The following is a 25,161-nucleotide window of genomic DNA, read 5'->3' on the forward strand; positions in this document are numbered from 1 at the left end:
CCTTTTCCAGAATGTCACATAGCTGGAATCATCTGGCCTTATCCGATCGGCTTCCTTCACTGAACAATATATATTTAAGGTTTCTTCATATCTTTCTCGATAGCTCATTTCTTTTTGGCGCTGAATGATCATCCATTGCCTGGATGTACCACAGTTTATTTATCCATTCACCTCCTGAAGGACATCTTGGTGGCTTCCAAGTTTTCCCAATTACGAATAAAGCTGCTATAAACATCCATGTGCGGGTTTTTGTGTGGACATAAGTTTTCAGTTCTTTTGGGTAAATACCAAGGAACATGATTGCTCGATCACATGGGAAGGGTATGTTTAGTTCTGTAAGAAGCTGCCAAACTGTCTTCCAAAGTGGCTGTACCAACTTTTTCTTTTAATGTGAGAGAAACATCCCTATCATTTCTGAGACCGCTGTAATCTGGGTCGCTGTTATTCGCAGCTGAATGCAATTCCTCCCTGATATACCGGGAAGGTGCCTGCTGAGTGCTGATTACCTGGACAGAAAGCTTCTACCAACACCCAAGGTGTCATCTCAGCCAAAAAAAAGCCAGTAGTAACTGCTCATCTAGCCATGTGTTATTTTCCACTGACATTTCTCCTTCTTTTTCATGAGAAGGTCAGGAGAGACTGCCAAGTGCATAACAAATCCGTGGTTCTCTCCTCTTCTAGCTCTCTCCAGGCATTAGCAATACAAGAAAAGATTCCAGCTTGTCTTGGCTTGTTATTTCTGTCTTGTTAAGGAGTTTTCGAGTGATTCCTTCTTCTGGTGGGTGCTTACAAACCATTCGCTTAATAAGCCATTCCACATGTCTTTTGGCATTTCTCTGGTCCTTCACAATGTCACCAAGATTAAGGATAGTGGTTTAATAGTTGAGTCTACAAATCTTTTTGTAGTTGGAATCCTCAAATGCTGAAGTGAGCAAATACTCCCCACTATGATTACCCAGTAATCAAAATCATTTTAGCAACTTGATTTGGCTTCGTGCTGTGCAATAGTTGTGTTCTGGGGGAGCTATATATACATCACATTGTTATAAATTAATTCCTGTTTTAAGTGAATGGGGAAAACTTGTCACAGAAGAGGATAATTCAGTGAATCTTTCTATAAAGCAAATAATTCCACTATATGAATAATCCCCCTCTAATTTAGCTATGAATATGAGATGTTCAAATATTAAGGGCTTTTTTTTACATATGGAGATTATAGCTGAACATTTGGTTGTATTCAATTCCTTTTTTCTCTTTCACATTTATTTTCATTATTGTCTTCATTGTTGTTTGTTGGCGTCGCCAGGAAAGGCACTAAATTTTAGAAATATATGAAAAGAACTGCATTACTGGAGGTTGTCTTGTCCCTCCAGAAGCAGATCTTGTTTGGTGTTGAGGAATCTTATAACCTCCTTCAATGTCCACCTTCAGTGGTATATAATAATGACTTGCTTATATGGCCTTGGGCAAATGATCAATTATAGAACCTCTCTGGGTCTCAGTTTCTTCATCTGTAAAATGGGAATGATAGAGCTAGGGTAAGAATCAAATGAGATAAGTAACATAGACTGCTGTGATGGTTAATTTCATGTGTCGACTCCACTTGGCTAAGGGACACTCAGAGAGCTGGTGAAACATTACTTCCAGGTGTGCCTGTAAGGATGTCCCCAGAAAATAGTAGCATTTGATTTAGTAGACTGAGTAGAAAGTGATCCTCACCAATGTGGGAGGGCATGGTCCAATCTTATAAGGGCTTGAAGAGAATAAAAAGGCAGAGGAATGGAGAATTCTGTCTCTGCTTGAGCTTGGACGTCCATCTTTCCCTGCCCTTGAACATCAGTGTTCCTGCCTCTCAGGCCTTCAGACTTGGACTGAATTATACCACTGGGTTTCCTGGGTCTCCAGCTTGTAGAGGACAGATCCTGGGACTTCTCAGTCTCTCTAATTGTGTGAGCCAATTCCTATAATAAATCTCTTTGTCTCTCTCCCACTGTATGTGTATGTGTATATCATATACATATAGTACATATATGTACGTATATGTATGTGTCTTTACATATGTATATTCTCTCTGTGTATGTATTTATATGTGTGTCTATATGTATGTGTATATATATGTGTGTATACACACAAACACACACACACACACACGCACACACACACACAATTGGTTCTCTTTCTCTGGAGAGCCCTAATACCAAATATGAGTACTGACCACATACAGTGTGTTCAGTCACTGTCAGCTATTATAATTGCTGTTAGTAGAAGTGTTGTTAAATGGTGGGATTAGATAGGCCCTCTCCTTCAAAGATAACTGTGATCACCTCACACCCATTAGGATGGCCACTATCAAAGAGAAAAAAAAACAGCAAACGTTAAAAAAAATTTTTTTTAACGTTTATTCAGTTTTGAGAGAGAGCATGCGAGAGTCAGGGTGAGTCACAGAGGGGAGTCAGAGAAAGGGTGGGCAGAGAGAGTGGGGGGCAGAAGATCTGATGCAAGCCCATCCCAGGGCTTGAACTCCCAGAGTTCATCCCAGGGATTGAACTCACAAACCATGAGATCATGACCTGAGCCAAAATCAGATGCTTAACTGACTGAGCCACACAGGTACCCCAAACGGCAAATGTTTTTTAATAAATGTTGGCAAGAATGTGGAGAAATTGGAATCCTTATGCATTGTTGGTGGGAAAGTGAAATGGTGCAGCGACCATAAAAAATGGTATGGTCGGCCCTCAAAAAACTAAAAATAGAATCACCATAGGATCCAGCAATCCCGCTTCTGGGTGTATGCCCCAATGAATTGAAAGCAAGGACTCAAAGAGATTATTTGTACATCCGTGCTCATCACAGAGCTATTCACAAGAGCCAAAAGGTGGAAGCAATCCAACTGTCCATCACTGTATGAATGGATAAGCAAAATGTAGTATACACACACAATGGAATATTATTCACCTTTAAAAAGGAAGAAAATTCTGCATAGGTTGCAACGTGAATGAACCTTGGATGAATGAACGTCACGTCAAGTGAAATAAGCCAGTCATAGAAGGATGAACACTGTAGGTTTCCACTTATGTGAGTCCTATGGAGGAGTTAAATTCATGGAGATAGCGGAATGGTGATTACCAGAGGTTGGGCGGGGGGGGGGGGGGGAAGGGATGAGGAGTTCTTATTTCATGGGTATAGAGCTTCCATTTGGCAAAATGAAGAGTTCTGAGGGTGGATAGTGGCCACACAACAACGTGAATGTACTTAGCGTCACTGAATTTTACATATAAAAACAGTTAAGATGGCACATTTTATGTTGTATGTATTTTACTATCATTTTTAAAAGCTAAAAAAAAATGGGGGTGCCTGGGTGGCTCAGCTGGTTGAGCGTCCGACTTCAACCCAGGTCACGATCGTGCTGTTCGTGGGCTCGAATCCTGCATCAGATGCTGTGCTAACAGCTCAGAGCCTGGACCCTGCTTCGGGTTTTCTGTCTCCCTCTCTCTGCCCCTCCCCTGCTCTTTCTCTGTCTCTCTCTCTCAAAAATAAACATTAAAACAATTTTTTTTTAATTTAAAAAGTGGAGGAGAAAACCCCTGTAATTCCATACTTGGGGGGTTTCTATAGCTAGGAAACAGGGATATATCGGGTGGAAGGAGAAAGTAGGGAATGGAGAAGCGGCCCACGAGGACAACCTGGAATGTTCTTTCGGGGAAATGAACGCCTGCCATAGCTGACCTGCTTGCATTTTGCAAGTATCCTTGAAGCTAATTCCACGGCCCAGTGGCTTCATGAAGCACAGCATAGGTTAAGACCTGTATCTGGGTAACTATAGCTTCCAGAGCTAGGCCCTGCCCAAGAGGCTGGGATTCAAAAATTACAACTCAATCGAGAGCAAAAGAAGGGTTCACTAGTGCTGGCTGAGTAATTAAATTACAAGGTGATTATTAGTCTGCTCAGGCAAAAATATTACATCTGAGTACTTTAAGTAGCCTAAAACTAAAACTCCTCCCAGGGAAAAAAAAAAAAAAAAACACCTCACTAAATTAATGCCATTTTCTACCAATTACAGATGCCCTCCAGTGACTACAAGGTTGCCATGGCAACATGCCCGCTGAAAGGGTATGTTTGATAAGGCCTGAAATAAAGTATTGCAGAAAAGGAACATTTCACCTCTTATCTCTGTGTCAGACCAAAATTGTTTTCCAGGATGGGGGACAGGCCAACTGTCCCCAGTCTGCTCCTCTTTCTTCTGTGGCCCATCTGAGGTTCCAGACTGGCCAACTCTGCAGGGAGAAGGGTATGCCTAACATCTCCCCATATAGCTCCCTTCCCCTGGGATGGCCTCCAATTCAACGTCAGCCAAATGGCACCTTTCCCTGTTTTTCTGAAAGCTTCCTCCGCTACCTCCTCCAAGCAGGCTTCCCTGATGAACTGGCAGTCCAGTGATCTCTAGACCAGATTCAATTCCATTGCTTAGCTCTGTCCATTTTAGATTTTACAGAAGTTCTTTTAAAACTTCGGCAGAGTCCCTATTTGGGCTTAAGATGGAACAAAATAAATTGAAGGGTGTCTTACGCTCTTTATTCAAGTATCGAACTTGATCAAAATCAGCCAACGCCTGGGAAGGTGGTCATAGCCAATAACGCTGCGAACCACACTAATAACCATAGATGCATTCCAGAAAAGTTGCTGGCAAAGCACAACTTGTCAATGAGATCTGATGTCAGATGCACCAGATGAGCTCTATTTAAAGAAACTATGGTTACTCCTTTTGTAAGAGGGATAATCATCTCATAAAGTGTCTTTTGTGTAAACTCCTATTTTCGTGTATTAGGTACATTTTAGAATTCTAAAAGCTGTCTCAAATCCTTTCTGGAAAGAGTGGAGTATAAACAAATTTGATCATCAATTTTTTCAACACAGAAAAAGAGGTGGGGAGTGGGCACTTGTGTCTCCACATGGGTGAGAGAGGAACAGAATGTCTGCTTCTAGGGCATCCAGAAGACTACTCCTTATTCCCCGGCTCTACCGACAGTGAAGTGAGGATTACTGGGTTCGTGGCTCAAGCCAGGAGGAAACCCAGGGTCTGGGGCACCCTCCACTTAAAAACAAAATCTGACATGGGATGCCTGGGTAGCTCAGTCGATTAAGCGTCCGACTTTGGCTCAAGTCATGATCTCACCGGTTCCTGAGTTCCCACCCCCACCCCCCACCCCATCCGGCTCTGGGCTGACAGCTCAGAGCCTGGAGCCTGCTTCGGATTCTGTCTCCCCCTCTCTCTGCCCCTCACCCACTTGCACTCTGTCTCTCTCTCTTTCTCAAAAATAAATAAACATTAAAAAACCCCAAATCTAACTGCACTGCTGAGGGTCATAGAATAAAGTCCAAATTGATCCCATTTTCATCCTACATCCCACACAGCCTATCCCAGTATAACAACAAAAACACCAATAATAAGCAAAAAATAAAACCTATATTTCATTGAGCCCTTACGATGTGCAAAGTGCTTTGTATACATAATCTCACTTAATCCTCATAACAAGGTACCAAGGTAGTCACTATTATTTCCCCGTTTTGTAAATTTTTTAAAACTGTTTACTTGTTTTTGAGAGAGAGAGAGAGAGAGAGAAAGCGAGAGAGAGAGAGAGAGAGAGAGAGAGAGAGAGAGAGCATGCACACAATGGAGGAGGGGCAGAGAGAGAGGGAGATGCAGAATCCAAAGCAGGCTCCAGGTTCCGAGCGGTCAGCACAGAGCCTGACGCAGGGCTGGAACTCACAAACGGTGAGATCATGACTTGAGCTGAAGTCGGACGCTTAACCGATTGAGCCCCCCAGGCGCCCCTATTTCCCCATTTTGTAGAGGACACAGAAGTTCAGAGCCCTGGAGTTGTCCAAGGCTGTCACCTGACTGTAAAAGGTGGCAGCCACATTCCCACTCTGGTCTGTCTGCCTCCCGGGTCCAGGCTCAAAGCAGCTCCACATTACTAACCTCCTGGACCTTCTCCCTCCTCCTTCCCTTTGCTCACTTCTGCCCTCCTCTTGCTCATTTCCATGTATGAACCCATGCTGTCTGCCCTTCCCACACGCTTCTCATGCAAATCACACTCAGGCCTCAAAGGCAGACTCAGGTCCCACAGCTGGGAAACCTCCCCTGACACTCCGGCTGTGAAGACATCCCTTTCCATGAACGATCATTCCATCTGTATCGTATACCTGGCGTGTCTCAAGTTTTAAAATTATACTACCATTTCTGTCTAAAGTGTGTCTTTCCTTCTGAACTAAACTGTGGGATCCCGTAAGCCTAGTTCAATGCACATTATTGTCTGTGCTTGCCATCCACGATCCCCAACTTAGAGCAAACACTTTATAGGCACTAAATAAACACTTGGGTTAAAAAAAAAAAAAAAGGCCATTTAAGTTATTTTTCAAGCGGTGCCTATAAAGACTTTTTAATAACACAGAAAATGTGTGTTTTAAATGTTATTAAGTGGCTAAAGCTGGATGTGAACATGCATAAGCAGTGCTGTCTCAACTATTATAATTATACATAGCAAATCAACTGTTTAAAAGACGAAATATAAAAACTACTGGGGTAATAAATAAGTCAAGGAAGGAATTCAGATTTAACTGGCTGTGTCTTCATTGTTTGCTGCAATCATTTTATTACTAACAAATTGGGAAACGTGACAAACATTTAAAAATCCAAGATACGATATGTGTCCCGAAATGAGCCACTGGGGTACCAGAAGAAAGTATTGTGAAATTTATTGATATTGGCTTTTATATTAAATATAGGCAAAAAATATATAATCTTCCCTAAGAGCAAAAAGACTTTTGAACCATTAACTCATAAAAAATTTTATTACTTAAAAATATCTATTTCATCTTTATGGGGAAGTGGGTGGGGGATTAAGAGCCCACTTATACATTACACTGAGTAATGTGTACAATTGTTGAATCACTATATTGAACACCTGAAACTAATATAACACTGCATGTTAACTATACTGGAATTAAAATTAAAAACTTAAGGGGCGCCTGGGTGGCTCAGTCAGTTAAGCATCCAACTCTTGGTTTCGGCTCGGGTCATGATCTTGAGGTTTGTGGAATCGAGCCCTGCATCAGGTTCCATGCTGACGGCACGGAACCTGCTTGGGATTTTCTCTCTCTCTCTCTCTCTCTCTCTCTCTCTCTCTCTGTCAATAAACAAACAAACAAACAAATACTTTAATTTTATGTTAAATTACTTATTTAAATTTCAAGAGTCTATTTTAGTAAATATAATAGCCAGTTAGCTAGATAACTGATAAACATATATTACAGATGAAAAAATATCTTTTGACTGAGGAGGTGTATGAACAGAGACCATTCTTCTATGGCATAGAATCATTTGGGGCATCAGATGTACACGAACAAATGCACACACATGTCCGAAGTCTCAGTTTAAAAGAAAAAAATACCACTCATTATAAATGCAGCGGTGAGGAAGGATGACGTTTCCTACAACTGGAGAAGAGGTGTTCGCTGGAAACTTAGAGAAGGTGGATCCAGGTGTTCCGGATGAGGGGCTGTGACTAATCTCCTTGGCTCGGAGGTCCACAGCCCTGCCTGGACCACCCACCTGCTGGCTGTATGCCTCCCCCCTCACCCCCCGCAAATTATGTCACTCGTCCTCCGTTCCTTCCACTGTAAAAGTCGCCTTGTCGAAGAAATGAGGTAAAATGCTTCTTGTTGCCTGGCCAATAGTAATTACTCCATGAATACATTGGCTATCGCTTTGAAAAGGGGGAGTCAGGGACCATGGAAGGTTCAGGGCCGAACTAGTCTTCAGACATTTCAGAATAAGATTTAGGAGACCGGAATTATAAAGTAGTTGAAGAGGGAGACATCTAGGCTAGAAAAGGGAAGGGCATCTTCAGGAGGGGGCATTCCCAGCGAGTGACAGGGATCACATTGGCCAAAACTCAGATCCGCGCTCGCGGACTGTTCTAGATGTGGGTCTTTGGATTAAGAAGATCAGAAACCCACTCAACCTAGCACAAATGAAAGGGAATTGCTAGAAGGATACAGAGGCATCAGGAATCTGACAGAGGTATAATAGACTGTGAATCAGAAAACCAGGAACTGATTCTGGTAATGCTAGACATCTGTCTCTCTCTTCCCCGCTCCACCAACCCCTGCTTACTCATTTTGCACCTGACCCACCAAGGCTACACGTGGGAAAAGAAGGGGGAACCCAATGAACAAAGGTCTCTCAGCCTCTTCCTGCAGACTCTTGCAAGAGGGAATCTGATTGTCTCAGTTCATCCCCTGGAGCCTGGGCCACTTAAATCCAGGCCTGCGGTCCCTTGGATCCAGTGTGTCCCTTTGATCCAAGAAGCCTGGCTGACCCTCCCAGGGTTAACCTCCCAGGGTTAGCCTGGCTAACCCTCCCAGGTTAAGTTTTTCCAGAGGGTAGCCTGACAATGAAACTTATTTCTTGCAGAGATGCAGGGGTGTATCTCTGCCCAGGTCGTCATCATGCACGAGGCCACCATGTGGATAAGGAACTCATGCCTGTGAGGTCTGACCTTGAACCCTGAGGGGCTTGAGGAATGCCGGACTACTCTTGGGCTTTCTGTACTGTCCCTGAATCTTCTAAAACAAGATCTGCTTGTCTTACGCTCCCTCACGGGGTTCAGGGCTTTGTGTAATGGATGCGACAAGCGCCTCCTGTCCTGCTGGAATTAAACAGCTGGAAATGTATTCTTTTTTACTTTACAGCTGTTGTTACAAGCTGGACTGCAAACTTCTTGAAGGTATCACTTCAGGTGTGGAAATAACCTGGGAGATGGTGGAGTCCAGCCTTCCCATGTTACAGGGGTGGCAAGTAGGCTCAGGGGAGAGGAACGTCACCCAGCCGGATAGGGTCACACTGTGCTCCGTGCCATGCCTTACACATGGCATGCTCCCCATAAGTACCCCTCGATTTAGTTCTTATTTAGCATTCTGCTTTTTATGAGCTCAGTCGTTCCCTACTGATACTCTCCCACCGCTAACTCCAGCCCTAGGGGATCACTTTCCATCTGCCTTTCAGACGTTGGTCCTTGGGGTTGTGTCGTGGAAGCTGAGGTGAGAGGCGTGGGTGAAACATAGCCCGGTTCCATCAAGCCATTATCTCTGCAGGCCAACACCACAGTAACAGAGCACAGGCACTAGGCGGGTAACTTCCTTCCTTCTGCGGGGGCCAGTGGCCATCACCCTGACACATGATGAACCTAGTCTAGTTTCCACCTAAAGACATATCTTCTGCAGCATCTCCCAGGCCGATGCTCCGCAACAGGGATTTGGGCCATTGTTGACCTCCTCCCTGCCAGGCCCGCTTTCCTCCCGGACGCCTCCTCTGACCATGCCAGCCCACGGAAGCCTTGCTCACTTAAAATCACCCTCGTGCAGCGTAGCACGTTGTCATTTTCCCCGATATCACGTGGGTGCCAGGCTGGGCTCCTCAGCTCCTGAAGGCAGGTAACCTCTCACCCCCACCCTGCACTCTGGTGGGCACCCACTGGGTCTTCCAGTCAATGTATTGACCGATAGAGGAAAGGCGGGTAGGCAAGGAGTAGGAATGAGAAGAAAGGAGGCTATTGCTTTTTGCTAGCACCTTAAGCCAATGTGAATTAGGAAAAGCAACTGCTTAAAACAGAATCATTCTGACTCGTAAGGTGTAGGCTATGTGGTGACAAGTCAAACAAAGGCAACAACTTCTTGGCAACTCAGATCTGCTGCAATAAAACCCATTCCAGCGCCCATTCGTGAACTCTGCCCCCAGCAGCAGCTCTGACCTAAGCCTGCAGGCTGGGCATAAGATCAGCTACAGAGCAGAGAAGGAAGGACGCCGGGTGAGGACCACGTAAGCCCTAGGCCTCCCATTCTGGGAAACGTGGGCCTGAGGGTCCCACAGTATCTTCCTCGCAGAGACCCCCATTCGGGCCCGGAATCTCCATCATCAGAGGCTCTCCATAAGAAGACAAACCCGTAGCTGCTGCAGGAGCAAATAAAAGGCTATGTTATCCTACATGAAGGAATGTTAATCAGACTGGAGGTAAAGAGAGACCCAGGCTCAGGTGACCCGGGGAACAGGGGGCAAGCGTGGATAGGCAGGGGAGAAGTGGTGCGGGAGCCCAGCACACTGCCCACAGAAGGCACCTTGGGTGGGGTGACACATTACAGGGGGTCCTTGGGCAGCAGGGTGGGGGGGTGAGGGTTAAGAGAGCTGGGCCAGTGGGGGGTGAGGACTAGAACCCAGGGGGGAAGGTTCCTTGAAGACAAACCTAACTTATTCACACATGAGGATGAGTCACCCCCCCCCCCCCCCCCCCAGGAATCTTTCCTGCAGCACCAGCTCTGCTGGCCTCACTCCACAGAAAGAAAAATTCAGGGATCCTTCTCCCAGTGCAGAAAGCACCTGGGATGAGGAAAGGAATCAGCTGTCCCAGAGCACTCGCTAAGTGGCAGCCTCAACTTAAACACATGATCACCATTGGTTCTCAGAAGGCCAAGAATGGTTGCTGAATCAACTGTCCAAGGTCACCATTTGGAGGCTGGGGAGGCTGTCCAAGGTCACAGATCCAGGAAGTGCCATGCCTGCAATTCAAACCCAGGGGCCAAGTTGACTCTTGAGTCTGTGTTGTCCTCCACTGGCCCTCTGGGGCCAGGCACACCCAGGCAAACGGAGGTGTGTACTCTCCTCGGATGTTTTGCGTTCTGCACCATTGCTCGGCCTCTCCTCACCTCCGGGGTTGGATCCTGTTCTCACCTCTGGGGGTGTGATTTAAAGCAAAGGCAAGGCCAAGACCCAGACCATTCCATTCTTGTTTCTTTGCAGGTGGCATGCATATCACGCAAGGAGCAAAGCAGCATTGACAACAAAAGGTAGGCAAATGGGAAAGTGCTGAGTGGGTAGACTCCTGTACTATTTCATGTTTTGTAAACCTAGGAAATCAGTCGGATGCCGAAGCATAAAAACAACACACTGCTTGAACCAATGAGGCGTAGATGCCAAGAGGGACAAACCAGGGGGAAGAGTCAGGTGTGCCTAAACATGTTCCTTTGGTAGGGGGGTACTGGACTGGTGCCCAGATGCTAACCAGACTGCGGCTGTGCACCTGCTGTCTTCTCCTAGAAGGGAGAGGAGGACACGCCCCCATACCCTTTGGTACAAGGATCAGATGAGCCGCTCTGCAGGGCATCACTGTGGATGTGCTTTGCTTTCCTTCCATAGCTTGACTCATGCTGAGCCTGAAGCTCGGAAGACATGCTCTCTACTCAAAACGAAATCTCACTCATCCTTTCAAGGCCTGCTTCAAGCCTCACCTCCAGTGAGAAGCCATCCCAGGCTCCTTCTGCCCTCTAGACTTACCCGCCATTCCGGCCCCCTCCTCCTCCCATCAATCTGTCCTCTCTGCCTTGCCAAACTGCTGGGACTTTCAGAATTTGCTTTTTTCTCTCTCATCTGGGACCTTTGTACCCGGGTAGCTTTTCTCAGATGCCTACTCCTGCCTCTCTGCCTTTGTTTAAAACCTCCAGGAAGCCTTCTCCTACCCCCCCCCCCCATCCACCCTTGATCCTGGTTGTGGGCTCCTGCTGAGGGTTCCCTAGCACTTTATGCTCATCCCTATGCTAAGTATCGTCTTATTCCCTATACTTTCATTGATTGTGGTCCTTACACTAGACTTTGAGCTCCTTGAGGGCAGGGACTAAGGGTCTTACTTGCCTTGGCATTCCCAGACATGTCCCATCTGTGGAAAGTGCTCACCAAATGTTATATGAATTAATAAATGGATTTCCACTGCATTATACTGTGTCACAGGAGCTTATAAGCTCCTTGCCTGGAGGAGTGTACAGCATCGTGTATTTCTCACGAAGGCCTCTCTGTCCCAATCTCGGTGCCCGGCACATAGTAGGTTCTTAGAAAGCACTGGTGATTTGGTTAAGTGATTACTGAATTACCCACTGCACTGAATTCCCCCAGCCACCAGGTTCCCCATCGCAACCCTTAGCATGGCCAATGGAAAATTAATCGGTTGCAAAGTGCATATCTAATTACAACATCCCGCCCCTGCCACAGAGATGTTCAAATGTTAATTATAACATATGCATCTCAATAACAGACGTTAGCACTGAACGCAGCATTAATAACGCCGCTTGGACCGCCCAGTGTATACACAAAGCTTCCTTTTATCTGCCATTAGGACAGACTTTGCACTCTTAGTGCGGAAGTCCTCTTCTTTAAAGCGTTCCTGCTCCCGAAACCAAACGTCTCCCTGTAAGCTTGGACCGCGCCTAAGCCCCCCCGTTCCCCCAACACAGAGGTCCCCACTCAGGGCCGCGCCGCCGTCGCGGGGTGAGAGCGTTGGCCGGCGGGTTTCGGCGAAGCCAGGCTGGACTGTCTCGGCTGTCTCGGCGGCATCCCCGGGGTCCCGGCGGCGCCCCGCTCTCCAGGGCCCGCCATCCCGGGAAAGAAAGGCGAACTACATTACCCAGCAGGCCTCCCGCCGCCCTCTTTCCTTTCAAGTCTTTGCACGTGGCCGGAGGGGAGGGAGGGGCCGGGACGTCACTCTCCTACATTCTCTTTCCCTGTGTCAGAGCAGGGATCGTTTTTTTTTTTTTTTTCCTTCCTCTACTCCCTCCCCCCCACCCGCCCCTCCCTCCCTCTTTCCCTTCCCTCCCTCCCTCCCCTCTCGGTTGGGTTTGTGCGCTGGGGCGCCGGATCCCCTCCGCTGCCGGGACGCGCGGAACTCGAGGCAGGAGTAGGCTCTCTCGAGCCTCCTCCCTCCCTTCCCCTTCCCTGTCCCCTTCCCCCACCCCCGACACGGGCTCGGAGCGGCGGCCGGAGGAACCCCGAGGTGAGCATCCCCCCGCCCGCCCCCCTCTTTTAGTCAGTACAGCCTGCGGATCGATTCGGGGACCCGCCAGGAGGGCTGCGTGACGTGCGCGTGCTGATAGATAAATCCGAGAAAACCGCCCCAAACAATTAACCCCCTTCCCCCTCCCTGCGCCCCCGGCCGCCGGGCGTCTGCGCCCATGCTCAGACCCCTTCTCTGTCGCGGACCGCACTCCACGGTCTCACCCCCTCCCCAGGTTCGCCCCTTCCCCTCAGGGCTCCCGGCCCGAGTGGGGAGTCGTAGCCCTGGGGCTCCCGGGAGGAGGGGGCTCTCGGGGGCGCGTGGCTGGAGCCCGGCTGGCGCTCGAGCCGCGCGGTGTAGCCGCTGTCATGTGCCGGGTTCCGAGCCGGGGGGGAGGAAGAAAGCGAGCGTGATTGCTCTCCCTTTTGTTTTGAAGCCCGCATTTGCTGCATCAAGCAGTTGCTTTAGTACCAGCCAAACTTGCAGCTGTTCTGACCGCGCTCCGGCGAGGCAGGGAGCGCGGCCCTGCGTGGCGACTCCCGGCCGGAGGCTGCTGCGCTGGCGGCTGCCGGAGGGACCCCGAGAGAGTGTCTCCACGCAGCCCCTCCCTCCCGCGGTGACTGATTGTGTCTGTGGCAGCGGCCGTGCGAGGGTGTGTGCGCGCCCGTCACCGCGAGCGCGGGGATGTCTGTCGTCTAGACAGGCGGCACCCTCCCTCCGTCCCCGGTGAGCCCGCGGGCCGCGGGGGGCGCGGGGGATGGGAGCAGATGAGGAACCCGAATCGGTGGAGCCATTGCGGTTGCAGCTTTGGACATTCCCTACGGTGGTGATTCTGTTGGCTTTTTGTTATTATTCCTGTCGCCACGGTGTGATTGGGCCTGGGGAATAGATCCTTCAGGCGGAGCGGGGGTTAAGTTGACAGGCTCTGAAAAGCCAGCTCGCGGTGGCGAGTGACCCGAACGGCCGCGGCGTGGGCTCCGGCTCGGGCTCTTCAGGACGAGGAGCAGGTGACTGTCCTGGACGCGTCGCGGGTCGTGGGGGCAGGGAAGACAGGGGGCGGCGGTTCGGTCTGCGGCGACCGAGGTCAGCCCTCCCCCTCCCCCCCCCCCCCAAGGGCCGCGGGCCCCAGCCTAGGTGCATCTGGAGGAGGCGGCCCTGGGACGGCGGGTGTGACTTGGGTTATGTCTTTCCACTGACGTTAAAAGACAATTGGGGGTCGGCGTTGGCTCTTGGGTTTCGTAGAGTTTTCGGGGTTGAGGCTGGGGGGCAGGTGTGAGCCGGGAGGGGGTGCGGCGTGTAAAGGGGAGGGATGGCTGGCGGCGGCCTGTGTGTCCCTACCGGAGGAGCGAGGCGTCGCCTCCCCCGCCCAGCTGTTTGTGTGTGTACACACCGCTCTGGCATGTATGGGGGGGCGGGGCGTGGGGGGGGGGGACAGACCGCGGTGTAGTGGGGACACGCGTGGGCCCGACTACCCGGTGAATCGTCCCGCCAGCCCCCTCGTGGTCCCAGTTGGGCTCCTGGTCGTGTGTGTCCGCGCACGCGCGCGCCGGGTTACTTGGACAGGGGGTCCTGCGGCTGTACGACCCGGGAGCCCCTGCAGTTGCGTGTGTGCGGGGTTGGCGAGGGAGTTCCGGGCGCGCGGTGGCGCGGGAGACAAGCCTTGCGTCCCTCCGCGTCCCCGACGCCCCCTGACCCGCCGGGCTGGCAGCCTGCTCGGCCGGTGGGGTGCAGGGCTGGGAGGGGCCGCGGGCGCGCGCGTGTCGCCGCCCCCGACCCTCCCAACACGCTCGGGTTGACCCTTGCTCCGGGGCGCTCTGTGGGTGCGCGTGCGCGCGCGCCCGCCTCTGCCTCGCGGGCCCCGGACAGAACGAGCGCGCTCTGCGCACCCCCTTCCAGTTTTTCGTCCTGGAGACCGTGGGGGCCGGAGGCTGCCCTGCCCGCCCGGCCCCGGCCCCGGCCCCGGCCCAGCCGGGCGCTGCTGCCTGCGCTGCTACCCGGCTGCCCTGCTTGCCCGCCCGCCTCCGCCGCCGTCGCTTTCTGGGTCCCTGAGGCCGGGGGGATTATCTCCTGGGCTAGGGGCGGGCGCGCACTGGGAAGAAGCCGGTGGAGCTGCGGGCCCCGCGGCGGCTGGAGTCTCGGGAGGGCGAAAGTGACACAGCACGAGCGCCGCCGCCGAAGCTGGAGGAGAGAGGAAGGAGCCGCCCAGAGCACGGGGAGGGGCCGCGGGCTGTCCGGGCCCGGTTCCTCCTGCCCGGCCCGGGGTCTGAGCCGAAAACCTCAGGAATCCCGGCTTCGAGCATGCTCAGCCAGCGCGAGGAAATTGCCAGGGCTTTCAAGAAAACCCAATTGTACAGGAGCAGAATGCACCGAACGAACGTTAGCGGTGCAGTCCCCCCACAGGACGCACTCGGGTTGCCTGAGGAAACTCCCTTTGAGTATTTGAAACAGGATTCGATTTACACACAGATCATCTCCTCTGCTGTGTCAAGTGACTGTCCTAGATAATGTACGCTGGTAGGCAGTAATTTTGTAGCGCATTCTGGGGTAAGGTGTCATCGGTGATTAACAGATTGCTGTAAATAGCGTGTTTGTTTGACTTTACAGAGCGTTTCCCCCTACCCTTGAATCATCACAATTTCTTAGCAGGGTCCTGTGATGTAGGCGGGTAGTAACCCCATTTTACAGGTGAGCACACTGAGGCTCAAAAAGTACCATGTGAGTCCCCCAGGGCCCTTCAGTGGGGAAGGGCTACTTTCCCCCCCTCTCTGTGATCCTGTAATTTCTCTTCGCAGCCTATGGCTTTTAATTTAAATAATGGTCATTTTTTTGGTATCTGTGTTTGAGGTTTTTTTGAGAGTAGGTCTTGGCTCCCCCAGGAAGTCCTGAGCTTCAGAAAGGGGGTAAATTATAGTGGTATTTATTCTTTGTCAAAACACTTTTTATTTGCCACCAGACCTCATGAGAATAGTCATTAAAGACAGAAGTCTGCATTGCTGGTTATTACGCATCTGATAATTTGCTAATGGCGAAAGGTTATTAGCTTTGATACATCCATTATACCAGAATCACACCTGCATATAATAAATACATATGGCATACATGTTTATGCAACGCGTGCCTGTATTCGTATGGGTGTGTTTGGGTGTGTTGTTCATGGACCCCGTGTCCTTGTTGAGTCCAACGTTTATTCTTTAGGTACTGATTTCAAAACCATTGGTTTAACGTGTAGATCCCTGAGAAGCCCAGGGTTCATCCCAGGTGATACTATTCCCTGCCCCCTGCATCCCCAGGGATAGGGAAGCCCTGAAAAGAGCAAAGAGCTCCCACATGCCTGTAGGTACTTTGAAGAGTTCGTGTACGGGAAGGTTCTCAGACCCAGCCTGGAGAGTTACCAGGTTTGGCCAACTAATCAACCACTCGTTCACAAATAGAGACTGAGCACCTCCATGTTTCTGTATCTTCAAGTGCATGCAAAGGAAGTTGAACATACAGTCCCTGCCTGCCAAAAACATATTCTGTCTGGAGATAAATGTAGGATTTTAAGTCCAGCATATGTTTATTGAGCACCTACCTTGGGCTAGATACTGTACTCTGTTTGGGGCACACAAAGATAGTATAGTAGAAACAGCTAAGTTGTAATGCAATAAAACGAGTGATTCACAGCCTACGGGAGAGAACAAATCATAAATACTATAGAGCACTCACCCTGGGACTTAGTCAACTTCACATATGTTGGTTGGAAGTGACTCCTGATGCCAGTTCCAATTCTAGAGCAAAAGCAGGAGGGAGCAACAGAGGAAGAAGGGCTTTCTGTCCCTCGTTACCCTGGACTTCGGGCTTTTGGTAACCTCCCAGGTGGGCCTGGAGGTATGTCCTGAGGTGGACGTTAGGCAGCTAGTGGGAAATGACCCTAAAGTCAACCAACAGATTACTCTGCTGGGCAGTGAGGAGCTGACAAGTTCTTCTCCCTGGTCCTGCCCCAGCTCTGCCGGGCTGTGATGGGCTGGGGTAGGCTATCTTCAGTGATGCGCTGTGGCTTTGGTCAAGGTCTCACTCAGGCCCTTCCTGGGTTTAGTAGTTTCTGTCTTACAGGTCTGTGTAGATGTTTTAACGTGAGTCTGCTTCGTATCTGTTCGTTCCCCACCTCGCTTCTGGGGTCCCTGACACCGTCCTCCAGTTTCGTCTCGGTTTTGGGGTTCACTGCCCTTGTTTTAAGGTTCTGTTGTTTGCAGTTCAGATGATGAAGGAGGAAGCAGGAGGTGGTAGGCAGGATGGAGAGAGAATCCTGAGCCCAGAGAGAGAACAGGAGGCTCAAACAGACGGGCAAATCGCAGTTTTTGGGCATTTTCCAAATGTGGTGGCATTTCTGCACAGCTTACCCGATAAACGTGGCGACTTCTTTCGATGCTCTTTTGGGGGGGGGATCCTCTACCTCTCAGCCTCACGGCCGACTCACGGTCACCTGAGCTCAGTTGTTCACATTCAGGCCTTACTCTCCTGCCCTCCTGCCTCATCCTGCACACAATTTAGAACAGCGCTGTGATGGGGGCCTTCTCCCTGAATTATCACCATGCTGGCTATGACCTCTGCCTCTAATTTCTGAATTAAACCCAGGCCAAAGCTGTGATTCAGAACAGGGGGAAAACAGATAGGTCTTCGGATCCTAGGCACCCAGAGCTGGGACGGGCCTTCCTAATAAGCTGATCTCTGTGTGAAGGCCCCGAAACCTAGCGAGGTGAAGTGACGTGCCCAAAGTCACCAGGAGCCCTTGGCAGAGTTGGACAAGAAATTCCAGATTTTGATACCTCGTTCAATCTTCTTTTTTCTGTGCCTTCTGGAAAAAGCGGGGTTCTTACTTGCCAGAGAGAATGCTACATCTTCTCTATCTCCTCTGGTTCTGGGAAAGGCTCTGGAAGCCCTCTCTTAGTCTTGAACTTCCTTTCCTTTGAGACTGCCCTTCCCTGCCCTATCTTTCATCTTTGGCATCCAGGAATCTGGATGAGGGCATATGTTTGTGAGAAGTGGCAGGCCTGGGGGCTTTCCAGTGCACTTCAGTTTAGTCCCTTCCCTTGGCCGGGTCCTTAGGTCCCGAAAGGGTTTGCAAAGCTGGCATACATGAGCATTTTTCTAGGAAGGGGACTCACAGATTTCATTTGACCTCCCACCTGACTCAAGTACGGACAGGAACTCCTGCTGGGGACGGTGGGGGTGGATGGGGGGTTGCTGGGCAGTGGACGCTGCACTTGATTTGGGTTTATAGTTTGCAAAGTATTTCCCGCCGGGGATAGCATCTGCCTTTTATCTTAGCCCCGCGGAGCTGTTAGCGTTTTTCCCATTTTGCATACGAGACCTCTGAGCCTCCATGGTTAGTGACACGCCAGGTCACGGGGAAGTTGTCAGTTGTAGAACAGGGATCTGAACCCAGGTCTTCAGACTTCAAGTCCAGCGCCTAGGGCTAGGATGTCACATCGTGTCACATCATCATTACAGTTTTGTGAGTGGAGGGCTTCCAGGTTTCTAGAGCTTTTTATGTCCACTGTCGGCTCATATCCAGCATGGAGTCGGCCCCAAGTGCTGACTAACTTACTCAGGGATGGGATGGATAAAGTATGGGAGGCGGTCTTCATGGCACTAACATGTGGACTGGGGCCAGCTGAGATGATTTTTGTGGAAGAGGTGAATTTGGGAGTAGGTCTGAGGTCGTGGCGGACCTAGAATAGGTTTTCAGTTGGGGCAATGGCTCAAAAATGGTAAAGGAGAAATATGTGTGGTGAGCACAGTGGTTGAGAAAGTTCTGAGTAGCACGGTCAAGGGGTGCCTGTTCAAGCCTCACGTCAGGGAGGGCTTCCTAAGGGAGACAACACAGGCACCGAAAGCGAATGGATGAAAAGAAATTAGCCTGGAGAGGAGCTAGAAGGGGTAAGGAACAGCGTGTGCTTAGGAGAGGAGGTCTGAGGCTGTCTGGGCAAAGGAAGGGATTGCAGCAGCAAGGTCAAGTTCCAAGGTGGAGAGGCAGACAGGAGTTTCGTGAGCCCGGCCCAGGACCTTGGCTTCTAGACTACAGGAGGAGCGTGGTGGACGGGGCCCGAGGCCGAACGGAGGCATGCTGCTGTGGTTCAGAAGGGAATGCGATCTGGAGCCAGGAGGCCACTGGGCCAGTGAGGCAATGACAGGTTCCATCCAGTATCAAGTCGCAGGGGATAAGGCCTGGAGCCAGGGCCTCGTGTAGGGGGATGGAGGGAAGGTTATACGTTACAAACATTTGGGGACTAAAGTCTGCAGTGGTTGCTTAGCTTTGAGGAATAAAGGAGAAGTCCCCGCGACTCCCTCCCGGCTCTCTGGCCTCACTGACAGAGGCCTCACAGCCTCTCCCCGGGTTCGAACTTGTGGCCCGGAGCACAGCACGTCTGCTGAGGTTGGGGTGAGGGGGAGGACCTCGTGAGCTCCGCTGTCGGACGTGTTGAATTTGAATGGCTGGTAGGCGAGGCCAGTGGAGCCGGGCTTGACCGCACCGCACCGCACCGGGCGCACCGGGCGCAGGGGAGCAGCCCAAGGGAGGGGTGGGGGCGGGGAGCTACAGTTCGGGGAGTGAGGAAGCTCCGCTGCGGAGTGTGACCCCGGTAGACAATGAAAGACCTCTTCCTCCCATTGTCAGAGAATCCTTTGTCACGCCGGGCCCAGCCGCTGCAGCCCGGGGCGGGCGGGGATGCTGTGTCATGCGGAGGCCCAGCTGGCAGAATCCCTCGGCAGCTGAGAGCAGGCTTCAGCTGGGAGCCTTTGGAGTTGGGGGAGAAGCGTTTTCATATTTCACAGCCGTGGTGAGCGGAGCCCTGTCCCAGGCGCTCGGGCCGTGAGCCAAGGGCAGGGAGGGCCGGGCAGCCTAGCTGCTCCCAGATGTGGATGCATGAAGCCACGAAGAAGCTTTCGAGACCTGCGCAAATAGTAGAGTACGATTTCAATAGGCGAGCATCACAGAGACTTCTCTTCCGGCCGCAGCGCATTTTTAGAGGGCCGATGCGTTTTAGGCAGAGCTCAGTGCCTGCAGCTTTGAATCTTTAGGGCCTGAGATCGTGCCTGGCACTTGGTAGGTGTCCCACCGACATGGGTGCATCTGCAGGGATGCGGCCAGACTTCGGTGTCTGGGGTGGGAGGTCAGCCAGGGACGGTTCCCGCGAGCAAGTCCAAAGAGGGTATCCCAGCACTGCGTGAGAACGTGTTTAGCACCATAGTGGAGTGAACATCTTGAAAATCTTCCAGTTACCAAGCACCTAGAAACGCTGTATGAAATATAACTAGCACCCTTTCAAAGAAGAGCTGAGCTCATAGAATGCAAGGGAAATCCCCAGGGAACTCCAAAGTGAGTGGGGACAGTCAGCTTGCACTTAGGCTAGGCCGGTCCTGGGGGGTGAGGGTGGTTGTGGGGGTGTGAGGGGCAGTTACTGGTCTCAGAACCAAGGGGGTTGAGCTCTGACAAGAGGAGACGAGACGGGAGTTGGGACAGAAGGCCCTCCCCAACAGAGGCCCTCTGCCCCTGCAGAGGTTTGCAGGCTTGGAGAAAAGGATGGACTAGATGTCAGCCAGTTGGCATGGAAGTGGGGGAGGGGGAGCTTGGCGGTCTTGGCCTGGATTTGGCGTGGGGAAAAATCGACCCTGGGAACTAGAATACCTCAGGCCTGTCAGGGCTTTGGATGTCCACGACAAATGTGGTCTAGAGTCCCCAAGAGGAGGGGTTAGCATATAAAGCCTATATGCTTTATATATAAAGCATATATATATACATATATATATACATATACATATATATATATACATATATATATAGCATATATATATACATATATATACATATATATATACATATATATATAAAGCGTATATATATATATATATATATATATATATATATGTATATATATGCCCCCTCCAGGGGCCAGGGGCCCCCGTCCCATGGCTCTAAACTCCCAGGGGCACCAGGAAGGTTCTGGGACTCCTCACCCTTCACTGACTTGAGTCTCCTCCACTTTGGAGAGGTGCTGAAGGACCCAGGTGGCCGGAGTGAGTGAGTGAGAAGGAGGAGGAGAGAGGCCCCAATGGGAACCTTTCTGAGATGACTACATACTTTGGGACGTGGGTGCAGGGCTGTGAAGGGCTCTTCCTGCCCCACGGCCTTATCTCTTAGCAGAAGCCTGTAGACAAGCCCGTCCAGGAAGACCAGAATGTTCTCCCCTGCCATTTAGTCAGGACAAGTGCTTACAAAGGCTTCGGTCTGGGTTCCCCCTAAGCGTGCCCTCCACAGATTCTAACTGCTACTGGTCCCCCAGACCATGCACCGCATCGTCTCCCCCACGCCCAGGTTCCTGGTGTTCCTGTAAACTTGGAGACGCCTTCGAGTTACCCAGTCCATCTCCTAGCTGGTGTGGGAATCTGGGAACCCTGACTATCTCGGCACTTTTTCCGGTGCTTTCTTCGACCAGGAGCATACTGCTCTGTGAGGCAGCCCCTTCCCTCATTCGAAGGCTTTTGCTGCTGGAAAGGCCTTATATAAGTGTCAAGGAGCACCCTGCCCATTCCCCCCCCCCCCCCATCACCCCTTTGGCTGTTATGAGAGATGTTTTCCAGGCCTCTCACCATCCCGTTGGCTTCCACTGGAAGGGCCTTAATTTGTCAAGCTCTGATTCTGTGAGAAAGCATCCAGCCAATTCGCCTTCTAACTTACTGAGCAGAGAGGGAGTTTTTGCAGATGGGTGTGATATTAGCTGAGCCGGCTGCATAGGCACAGTCTGTGATGTAGAAGTTCTGAGAAGCTTTGGCTCAGTGCTTATGGGAGAAGCACACACTGCGAGTTCCTTCCTCCAGCACCCAGGATCCATTTCAGCGTCTAAATGACTCCGGAATCGGATGCAGGGAGCTGATGTTTATCAAGTGTCTATTATGTGCTGGGCACACAGTGCTAGCTAGGCGTTCTCTGTGCGCCTCGCTAAGTACAAGTAACTTCTGTGAGGGAGAGACGAAGAGGCAGAGACGTGGACACGCCTAAGGGTCGTTGTGACAGTTGAGCCCCAAAGTTATTCCGAAAGAATGTGTGTGGTTCCATCCGGAGTGGGTGGGGCTGACATTCCCAATGCCATTCCCTTTTAGGGCCTGCCTCCAGGGTAGGCAATGTCATGATCTCACCACGAGCTGAGAAGCCACAGGCCTTTGCCATATTCGTGGGTCCTTAGCTGAGATGCTTAGGAGTTTGAACCGTGACACGAAGAAAGCGTCGGCTGGAGAAGCCACATCTTGGAGTGTCACCAAATAGGATGGTATTCACAATCGGAGTGTTTCTTGGAGCTGGAGCGTGTCTGCCTTGGGTCTGTCTGCCCGGCCCTGGGCGTCTCTGGTAGAACAAGGCCTTCTGCCCCTTCGCCTGTGCGGGATGGTTGGGGTCTCTGGGTTCCGTGTCGAGTTATGAGGAGCCCGAGTTGCCTGAGCAGCAAGGTTGTGCCGGCCGGCCGGGCGTCCACGTAAGCACTGCCGGTTTCACACAGCACCCTCCGTGGACAGGGCCCAGTGGTGAGGGTGAGGGACTCTGGGAAAGCACCCAGTTTCTCCTCTTCCTCCTCCAGAAGTTGTTCCTTATGCTCACATTCTCCCGGTTTGCCTCGAACCTCTCAGCTTAAGACTCTTACCTCCGTTAACATTCGGTTTGGTTTAGCAGATGTGCATCAGGCACCTGCCGTGGGACAGACGATTTCGGGGAATGTGGCAGGGTCTCCGCTTCTGTCTTCGTCCTGGTGGAGAAGACGGAATGGCCTCGTGTTCGTGTAATGTGGGGAGTACTGGGTAAGGAGAAAGAAAAGTGGGCTGAAGCAGCCCGCACAGGGAGACGATAATCTTTGGTCCACATGCAGACACTTTTGAGAGTGAAAGGCGTGCTAATAATAATCCTGTTGGGATGTAGACACAAACGAGGCCATCCCTGTGCCAGTGGGGGCTTATGGCCACACGGACCGGGGAAGTATGCGTGGGTCACACCTGGCTCTGTGATGGGTCATTTATACTGTAGGATGATGGAGGTCTAGGATGATGGAGGGCAGTGCCTGCAGAGAAACTGGCAGCTGTTGTCCCAGTTTGCTTAGGGGCTAGAGAGGAAAGCATCTTCTGTGGGGACTGGGGACTCGACATGCTGCTGGGCCTCCGTTAACAGCTGCAAGGTTCTGTGATCCATTTCACCGCGATCTCGGTTTTGGGGTTGGAGGTGCAAGTTTGGACAGATGAAAACCACCTGGATTGTAGGATGTTTTTGGCTACAGGCAAAAGAACACCGGACTGACAGGGCTTCAAAAACAAGGTGTTTAGGGGCGCCTGGGTGGCTCAGTTGTCCGACTCTTGATTTTGGCTCAGGCCATGATCTCACGGTTCGTGAGGTTGAGCCACGCTGTCAGCACAGAGCCTACTTGGGATTCTCTCCTTCTCCCTCTGCCCCTCCTCCTGCTCTCTCTCAAAAATAAATAAATGTGTAAAAAAAAAAAAAAGCACCACTTAAAAAATCAAGTGTATATAGACTGACAGCCGGAAGTCTGAAGGTAGGGGTTCTAGAGTTGGTTAATTCAGTGGGTCAGTAATCATTTCAAGGACTCCTTCTAACCTTACAGGCCACCACTGTCAGCATTTTGGCCTTTGTCCTCAGGCTTGTCCCCTCATGGTCACAGCACGGCTGCCCCTGCTCCATACGTCACGTTCTCATGTAACTATCTGAGGGCGGGCAGGAAAGTGAGTTTCTCCTTGTGTTTGAATTTATCAAGCATGGCAACCTTCCTCAGAACCCCCGTGCTAGAATTTCTAGCAAGTCCCATTGAAGGGAAATGTGTTAATGCTCCTGCCTCAGCTCTGCGGAGGCTGAGAGCAAGTCTTGGTGCCTTCTGCCTCATCTACAGGAGGAGGTGAGGGTGCTTGCAAGGGGAGGAGAATGATGGTCGGGTGAGCACTGATTAATGTTTGCCCTAACAAATTAAAAATATGATTTTATTTCCTTATTTGGGGGGTTGTCAGCCCTTATTGAGAAATAATATTTTATACCTCAATATGATTGGAGTCATAAAAAAATGCACCCCCTGGCTCTGGCAACTGATCTGCTTCCTTTCACTATCGTTTTGCCTTTCCTAGTAATTATTATCTCTTAACCCATGGGGACTCTTGGGGCTTAGGACCCCAGATGTCCCGCGATGCCTTCTGCGTGGCCTCAGTAGGTGCGTTCTGTGCCCCCTCCCCCCGAATAGCCCCTCTCCTTTCCCACCACTAGGGCCAGGCAGAGAACCCTGGCGGACAGAATTGTCCAGAGGCGGGGAACCTCTGTTGCTGGTGGCCCAGACAGCAGGGCTAGAGATGCCTGAGGAGCTGTTAGGCTCCGGCTGGTCGATGGTAGACAGCGGTCACCTTTGAGAGTAGCTGTGAGGCTGAGAGAGGAAATTGCTCCTTAGTGTGGCATGGATACCTTTGGTCCTGCAGAGTCAGTTCTCTTGCCTGTGCTGGTTCGGAACTCCGACCCTAGTGGAGGACGCTGTCTTCCTCTCCCCAGACCGCTGTCCCCTTCATACAGATGAACAGCCTGGGCTGTGGCTGCCTGCCCTGTCCCCTGGGGCAAACCATCCCTGCAGAGCTCTTTCACACTCCACTCATCTGGTCAGTTTTGTCCTCCCCTCCACCCCAGCGCTTGGTCTGTGAATCTTTCGGGCACTTAGCCCTGGCCATCACTCCCATCATCCCCTGGGGCCTCATCTGATCTGTTCTCTGAGATCATAAGCACCTCAATACTGTCCTAGTCTGAGTCATCTGCGGATAGCTCATACGGCCTGCCACAGGGTCCATGCTCCATGAGAAAACATTTTTTTCAAGCAAAGTACATATTTGCAGAGTGAGGAGAGGCAGGTTGCTCATTTTGGCCATCTCTCCAGATTTAAGACCAGTGCATCGTGGCACGGCATGGTGCCCGGATGGGCATTTATGGCTCTCTGCATAATCCTTCCTGAAGAGGAAGAAAGGTAATCCACCCTGCTGTTAGGGGTTGAGTTGTCACCCCCCAGTACCTTGAATGTGACTGTATTTGGAGAAAAGACCCTTAAAGGGATAATTAAGGTAAAAGGAGGTCCTGTGGGCGAGCCCTAAACCAACACGACTGGTACCCTTAAAAGAAGAGGCGATAAGGACACAGGGGAGACGGGACACCTGGGAGGCGAGGGCCCAGGGAGGAGGCGGCCATCTGCAAGCCAAGGAGAGAGGACTCAGAAGAAACCAGCCTGCTGAT

At 51.0% G+C, this 25,161-nt stretch overlaps 1 protein-coding gene across 11 annotated transcripts in view; it reads left to right on the forward strand.

Annotated features, from left to right (window-relative positions):
• Window positions 1–12,680: 12,680 nt before the first annotated feature.
• Window positions 12,681–25,161, forward strand: part of CTIF (cap binding complex dependent translation initiation factor) — a 297,353-nt gene continuing 284,872 nt past the window's right edge. For 4 of the 11 annotated variants that reach the window (XM_019815242.3, XM_045042243.1, XM_019815246.3 and 1 more), the window contains exon 1: window positions 12,684–12,875. The gene's annotated coding sequence lies outside the window, so the exon portion shown is untranslated. Of the gene's footprint in view, window positions 12,876–13,607; window positions 13,883–25,161 lie in introns of those variants that run through there. The other 7 variants (XM_045042237.1, XM_045042240.1, XM_045042242.1 and 4 more) reach the window with 4 other exon arrangements.

The sequence above is a fragment of the Felis catus genome, chromosome D3 (assembly GCF_018350175.1).
Source record: "Felis catus isolate Fca126 chromosome D3, F.catus_Fca126_mat1.0, whole genome shotgun sequence".
Lineage (NCBI taxonomy): Eukaryota > Metazoa > Chordata > Mammalia > Carnivora > Felidae > Felis > Felis catus.